Source organism: Oncorhynchus mykiss, chromosome 6 (genome assembly GCF_013265735.2).
Source record: "Oncorhynchus mykiss isolate Arlee chromosome 6, USDA_OmykA_1.1, whole genome shotgun sequence".
Lineage (NCBI taxonomy): Eukaryota > Metazoa > Chordata > Actinopteri > Salmoniformes > Salmonidae > Oncorhynchus > Oncorhynchus mykiss.
Window position 1 is genome coordinate 40,159,306 of NC_048570.1, and position 8,395 is coordinate 40,167,700.

At 42.6% G+C, this 8,395-nt stretch overlaps 1 pseudogene; it reads left to right on the top strand.

The window, feature by feature from the left end:
• The first annotated feature begins 858 nt into the window (after nucleotides 1-858).
• LOC118965025 lies at nucleotides 859-6,309 on the top strand (annotated as a pseudogene).
• The last annotated feature ends 2,086 nt before the right edge of the window (nucleotides 6,310-8,395 follow it).

Sequence of the window (8,395 nt, forward strand, 5' to 3'; positions counted from 1 at the left end):
TTATAGTTCTGTGCAGTATAGATCCCAGTATTCAAAGTTCAGCAGATAAAGTTATTATTTTCCTAACACTGTCTGGCTGTAGAATTATTTGTACATTAATCAAATTTTAATCAAATATATTTATAAAGCCATTTTTATATCAGTAGATGTCACAAAGTGCTTTACAGAAACTCAACCTAAAAAACCCATTCAGCAAGCAATGCACTGTGGCTAGGAAAAACTCCCTAGAAAGGCAGAAACTTGGACAGGAACCAGGCTCTGATGGCTGTACCAGGTGGAGATAATACATGGCCATTAAGGCCAGATTGTTCTTCAAGATGTTCAAACGATCATAGATGACCAGCGGGGTCATTCAGAGGTCGAGACAGCAGATGCAGTAGAGTGAGAGTCAAAAACACGACTGATGAACAAGTCAGGGTTCCATAGCAAAAGGCAGAACAGTTGAACCTCCCTTTAGAGCTCTGAGACATCACTGATGGTTTGGAGGTCTGAGAAATCTGTCTTATAGGGAAGTCAATAAAAATATGAAAGAGAGGGTGAAAAGCTTCAAGTTCCTCGGCGTGCACATCACTGACAACCTGTACCCTGCCCTGAACTTTAGTCACTGTTACTAGCTGGCTACCACCCGGTATTCAGCTCTGCACTTTAGAGACTGCTGCCCTATGTACATAGTCATTGAGAACTGGTCACTTTAATAATGTTTACATACTGTTTTACCCACTTCATATTAGAGCCCTTTACGGGCATGCCCGCAAGGTTCAGGCCCTACCCTACCCAGGCCCAATTTGCTTCTGCTAAATGTAAGACCTGGAATGACCGAAATCAAAAATAACTTCCTCTGTTGGAGAGGAGCAGCTAATGGCGGCCCTGAGTCTGTGAGTATCCATAGCAATGGCTCCGCTTGGGCTGCTCTGCTCAATAAAGAGACGAGAGAGCTGTTAGCTACTTTTCGTCACTCAACTCCGACAAAATTCAAGGAACCTTATTATTTTCTTTGAAATAATCTCTCCTGTCTTATATTTGACGAGGTTGAAGCTCGTTTGACACAATGTTATGATCTTAGTCAGATATGACTGTACTGCGTAGCAGAGCACGAGCAAATGGCTCAGCTTCAAAATGTTTATGAACAATTTAGTGATACCCAAGCCCTGACCATACCCTAGTTATTGATGAAAAACAGGCCCTACCCGGTCCTAACCCTATGGATAATGTCGGGGCCGATCGGGCTTGGGTCGGGTATTGCAGCAGACAACCACATCGGGTTCCACCCCTATCTGGTATAAACAAGAAGAAGCGGTCACCAACCCTGGACAATTAAGGAGGGGAGAAACATTGCCTGGAACATGACAGCGATTTCAGTTTACTTGAGTGGCCTGCGCATTCCCCAGACCTCAACCCAATAGCAGATCTTTGGGAAGAGATGGAAAGGACTGCTCACAGCATGAATGTACTGCCATCCAATCTGCCATCGCTTCAACATGGACCAACATCCCTGTGGAACTTTTCCGACACCTTGTAGAATTCCCCAAAGAATTTAAGGAAATTCTGGAGGCAAAGTATCCTGTACTAGATGGGTATACCTAAAAAACTGTCCACTGAGTGTATACTAAGTATACCAAACACCTTCCTAATATTGAGTTGCAGCCCCACCTTTTGCCCTCAGAGCAGCTTCAATTCTTTGCGGCACGGACTCTACAAGGTGTCGAAAGCGTTCCACAGGGATGCTGGCCCATGTTGATTTCAATGCGTCCCACAGTTGTATCAAGTTGACTGAATGTCCTTTGTGTGGTGGACCATTTTTGACATATACAGGAAACTGTTGAGCTTGAGCAATCCAGCAGCATTGTAGTTCTTGACACAAACCGGTGCACCGGGCACCTACTACCATACCCCATTCAAAGGAACTTAAATCTTTTGCCTTGCCCATTCACCCCCTGAATGGCACACATACACAATCCATGTCTCAATTGTCGCAAGGCTTACAAATCCTTCTTTAACCTGTATCCTCCCCTTTATCTACACTGATTTGAAGTGGATTTAACAAGTGACATCAGTAAGGGATCATAACTTTCACCTGGTCCGTCTGTCATATAAAGAGCAGGTGTCCTTAATGTTTTGTATACCAGTGTATATTTATATTCTGACATTGCTCGTTCTAATATTTCTTGATTCCTTTTTTTCCCGTCTATTGTTAGGTATTACTGTACTGTTAGAGCTAGGAACATAAACATTTTGCTACACCCACAATAACATCTGCAAAATATGTGTTGCCACCAATACAATTGTATTTTTGATTTGAAGTATACAGAGTCAGGGGGACGTAGAGTGGTGCCCATCAGGCACCACTCTACTTCCACCAATATAAAGTTATATGCATTCATACTCACTGTTGAAACCACAAAGAGGAATTCGGCCATTTTGTACCCCGAACTTTGTCTCCCAAGACGTCTATACCAATATTACATCAAAATAACTGGTTGAACATTAGCAGCCCGTAGCTGTGCATGGCTGATCATCCAAAATGTGATTTCTCAAAACTTAACCTTTACAGCTTTCCATCAGTGCCTGTTCTCCTCTCCAACAAGTAGAAATATCCTGTATTTTGTTTTTATGTGATTGCAAACCAAATGTATCTGATATAGAAGGATCTTTCGTATCGTCTGAGATTCCTAAAGATTGGAAAGCAGCCACGGTCATCCCCCTCTTCAAAGGAGGAGGCAATCTAGACCCGAAATGTTAGAGTTCAGAGTGTCAAATTTGAGGGCCTGTTTTCCGGACCTCTGGCAGTCTCTATGGGGGTGCCACAGGGTTCAATTCTGGGCCGACTCTCCAGCAAGTATATCTCACTGGTCATTACCAAAGTCAACACCTCCTTTGGTTGCCTTTCCTTCCAGTTCTCTGCTGCCAATGACTATAATGAATTGCAAAAATCACTGAAGTTGGAGGCATATCTCCCTCACTAACTTTAAGCGTCAGCTGTCAGAGCAGCTTACCGATCGCTGCAGCTGTGCACAGCCCATCTGTAAATAGCCCATCCAGCCAACCAACTACTTACCTCATCCCCATATTTGTTTTTCTGCTCTTTTGCACAACAGTATATCTACTTGCACATCCTCATCTGCACATATATCACTCCATTGTAAATTGCTCAATTGTAATTACTTCTCCACTATTGTCCTATTTTATTGCCTTACCTCCTTACTTAATTTGCACACACTGCATACAGATTTTTCTATTGTGTTATTGACTGTACGATTGTTTATTCCATTGTGTAACTCCATTGTGTTGTTTTTCCCACAATGCTTTGCTTTGTCTTGCCAGGTCGCAGTTGTAAATGAGAACTTGTTCTCAACTGGCCTACCTGGTTAAATAAAGGTGAAAAAAACATTGGATTGATCTATCCTGCAGCCTGCTGTTCATCGGAGGTTCATAAAATCTGTAGATGTCAGACTTTGCCAGGGTGGCAGAGATCTTTTACATGTCAGAGGCGCTGCTGAGCAAAGCTGGCTTGTCTTCTAATGCTCTTTTTGCCTCTTTGTCCATTTTGATTGTCTGTCTGTTTACCATCAGTAAACATCTTACATGCTCCAAACACTCTTTAATATACTTATGTGTTCTCTTGTTTCAGACCAATGAGGAAGGAGATTGTCTGTGGATGCAGCCGTTGACTTTTCTGATGGCCATAGAGAACCTGCTGACCAAAACCACAGCTGAGAAGATGGCCCTGCCCCTGAACCTCACCACAGGTATGGCCCAGTCCTTTCACACCTCTATAGGGGAGTCAAGTTCTAGGAATAAGGTCAAGGATACGGTTTGGGACTGGGTCTGAAGACTTCCACATACTACACATTCTAAAATCCACCACTAGAGGGCAGAGAATACAAGCTTCAAGTTTCAAGTTTTAGAGATGCTTCTGATCAAGACAGAATTTCAGTGAAGCTCTTGAGTTAAACTATACCCTGACAACTCCCAACACTCATTGCAAAACAGTTTCCATCTTCATAAAGTGCATTTATGCTTCTTCTGGGCTGATTCGAGAGGACTGATGAATTCTCTCCCCATGGTTGCAATTAAAAAACTATATTTGAATGTCTCGTTCCCCTTTCCCCGCGGAGGCCCATTCCAGTCGAATGTACAAGGGGTTCCCCTGTGATGTCAGGTAGGAATTATCCCAAGAAGCTTTAACAGAGAACGTTCACCATTTTGGAGTGACCATGAAGGTGTAATCAGACTTTAAATTAATAATTTTTCTTAATATCTCTTTTGAATACAATATGACTGGTTTTGACTATCAACTCCCTTGCTTATGGCCTTTTCTTACAGACATTCAAGGAAAATGAGAACCTGCAACATTTCTTGTCCCACAAACAAGGCTAAGAATGGTGCCATCTTTGTCTCAACCATGGAAGGGAATCAACTACAAGTACAACTACAGTTTTTTAAATAGGCCTTTAACAGATCATACATAGTTGTTTTTTTAGATAAAGCAATGTAAATCAATGTGGGCTGCATAATCTGTACGAACTATGCTGCACAAAGTAATTGTTAGTATCACAATATTATAATAGTTTTATAATAGTTGTAGTGGAAATTTCCTGTATTTACCAAATCATGAGAGCAAACCACACACAAGTCAGAGTTATCATAAAGTCCATCTTTAATTATATGAGCTCCATCACAACCCTGTGACTCTCAGATCAATTCAGTGTCTATAAATTAATTCTCTGAGAGTCCTTACAAAACAGTTCTTAGTATCATTTATAGCCAAGACACACCCATCTCAACTCACATGACGACTAACAGATCTTAGGAACATTACAAAGGAAGACTTCACTTGAGAGAGGAGTATTCCATAGCCAGACAGCATTAGCTATAAATTATCGTTCAGTTTGCTCTCCTAAAACGAGGTTCTACTTCTCGTTCTTGGTACAACATAGTACCAAGACATTAGGATATATATCAATTGTCATTTTAGACACTCCCATTCTGGACAAGCTCACAGAGACACGGTGACTGGCACACAGACATTGTGGAGCCAAGAGATAATTGGTCCCCCCCCCAATCATCCATTCACATGGTTTAAAATATATGTTTACATATGAAGACAAGCTTGACCTCTCCCCTCTCCGGGGCCCAAGTAACTGAACCCTGACAGAGAACAGATAACTGCAACCGGCCAACAGTATTATCCAAAATTAGACATTCTAATGACATATCTCACATAAGTATGCAATAAAAATAAAACATCTTATCTATGTTACCCAACTATTCTGATTAATCCCCAACATAGTGTAATAACATTATTGCTCTAATGGGTCACCAGGAAGGACATCTAAAGGAATCAGCATAAGCAGCCAGGTCACCTGTGATACAAATCAGTATTTGATGTACATCTATGTCTGAGGACGTCGGGTGATGATGTCGAATCCTGCCACTAGGGGCAACAGTGAGCGCTGTTACCTTCAAATAGGTTTCGGTTTTGCTCTGGCATTGTGGATGGGGATGGCGGATGGTCGTAAGCATCTGCTTCTGATTCCAAAGGTTGCAAGTTTCAATCCAGCAATAGAAAGTTGTTTTTGATATTTTTGTTTTAAGCTTATCCCAAATCTTAACACTTACCTTAACCATGCGGAGTCAATGCCTAACCTCAAGTTAGTGCCTAAACTTAACCTTAAACACTTTGAAATTTGACGTTTGAGAAACATGGATGAACGTCTAAATTGGTCGTAAGGTAATGTGAACTCCTGTGTTGAGTTTGGAGTGTGTTTCTTCCAGGGAGAACTTACCCATTCTATGCGATCCAGTGGCATCCTGGCGTTAACTGTTTCCAGTGGGACCCCAACCTAAACTTCCCCCACTCCTCAGAAGCTGTACGCGATGCCTCCTCCTTCAATGAAGGTGGATAATCACACCTAATGAAGTTGAATCTTTGTTTCCTTCAAGTCAGCCAAATACAGTGTATTGCACATGTTATTTCACGATTGTGTAGTGTTATCTTGTGAGGTATAGTAAATTGCAACATTTTTGCCTTTCGATGCACAATAAAGTTCTATTCTATGTTAAAGGCAGGAGAAATTTGCATCACACTCGACCAGCCTGAGGAAGGTGCCATGTCGCTCATATACAACTTCACACCAACCTACCCTGGCAACTTCACTGGATAAGAGCAGATCTACTTCTGAGATGTTGTTGTTCTGCCCTCACAACTGTACCATTAATCTAAATGTTATGGGATGTTATGAGAAGTTTACAATGTGCACTAATTATAGGCTGTGACATATTCATATCTAAACTCAGCAAAAAAAGAAACGTCCCTTTTTCAGGACCCTGTCTTTCAAGGATAATTCGTAAAAATTCGAATAACTTCACAGATCTTCATTGTAAAGGGTTTAAACACTGTTTCCCATGCTTGTTCAAGGAACCATAAACAATGAATGAACATGCACCTGTGGAACGGTCGTTAAGACACTAACAGCTTATAGACGGTAGACAATTAAGGTCACAGTTATGAAAACTTAGGACACTAAAGAGGCCTTTCTACTGACTGAAAAACACCAAAAGAAAGATGCCCAGGGTCCCTGCTCATCTGCGTGAATGTGCCTTAGGCATGCTGCAAGGGGGCATGAAGACTGCAGATGTGGCCAGGGCAATAAATTGCAATGTCCATACTGTGACACGCCAAAGACAGAGCTACAGGGAGACAGGACAGACAGCTGATCATCCTCGCAGTGGAAGACCACGTCTAACAACACCTGCACAGGATCAGTACATCCGAACATCACACCTGCGGGACAGGTACAGGATGGCAACAACAACTGCCCGAGTTACACCAGGAACGCACAATTCCTCCATCAGTGCTCAGACTGTCCGCAATAGGCTGAGAGAGGCTGGACTACAGGCTTGTAGGCCTGTTGTAAAGGCAGGTCCTCACCAGACATCACCGGCAACAACGTCGCCTTTGGGCACAAACCCACCGTCGCTGGACCAGACAGGACTGACAAAAAGTGCTCTTCACTGATGAGCCACGGTTTTGTCTCACCAGGGGTGATGGTCGGATTCGCGTTTATCGTCAAAGTAATGAGCGTTACACCGAGGCCTGTACTCTGGAGCGGGATCGATTTGGAGGTGGAGGGTCCGTCATGGTCTGGGGCGGTGTGTCACAGCATCATCGGACTGAGCTTGTTGTCATTGGAGGCAATCTCAATGCTGTGTGTTACAGGGAAGACATCCTCCTCCCTCATGTGGTACCCTTCCGCAAGGCTCATCCTGACAGCATGACAATGCCACCAGCCATACTGCTCGTTCTGTGCATGATTTCCTGCGAGACATGAATGTCAGTGTTCTGCCATGGCCAGCAAAAAGCCTGGATCTCAATCCCATCGAGTACGTCTGGGACCTGTTGGATCGGAATTTGCAGATGCCTTGGTGAGAGTGGGATAACATCTCACAGAAAGAACTGGCAAATCTATTGCAGTCCATGAGGAGATGCACTGCAGTACTTAATGCAGCTGGTGGCCACACCAGATACTGTTACTTTTGATTTTGTCCCCCCTTTGTTCAGGGACACATTATTTCATTTCTGTTAGTCACATGTCTGTGGAACTTGTTCAGTTTATGTTTCAGTTGTTGAATCTTTTTATGTTCATACAAATATTTACACATGTTAAGTTTGCTGAAAATAAACGCAGTTGACAGTGAGAGGACGTTTCTTCTTTTTAGTTTTAGTTTAGTTTCAGAAGTGTCTATGGAAATGGTTATTTTTTTATTTCACTTTTGTAATATCTGCTTAATTGCACCGCATGAAAATATGATTTTCCTGTAGGCTATATGAAGCCCTAGCCTCAGAACTTCACTCACTGCATGGTGGTTTGTGTACTTTGTCATGAGATTGCTGTCGGCAGTAATTTATCTTAATGTTATGATTGCAACCTTCTCACACAATCTTATGACATTGCTTCGATCCCGTCACAACACAACGACACCAACAGACGGGGTTCCAACCGTGGTTCCCAACCGGACCAGGGCATGTAGCGATTGGACCATCTTGATGTCTATCGCGTTTGGGGGGGGGGGGGGGGGGGGGGGGTAGGAATAAGTGATCCAGTGTTTTCCGCTCCACAGATGCTGTGTCAGATTGAAGACGCTTGGCAATATATATCCAATTCCTGAAGGATAAATCACTGTTAGCCTATTTAATTGAACTGGAATTGAATTAAAATTAAAATGAATTAGCCTACATGCAGGGGCGCCATTTCAGCTAAACCTATTGTATGGCAAAGTGATGGAAATTGTATAAAATTTAAGGTAATTTACTGCATTTCTACGCAATGAAAACTGAAAAAAATGTACTCCAACCTTGTTGCTGTAGTTTCATTCACCTCAGTCAATAGGGGAT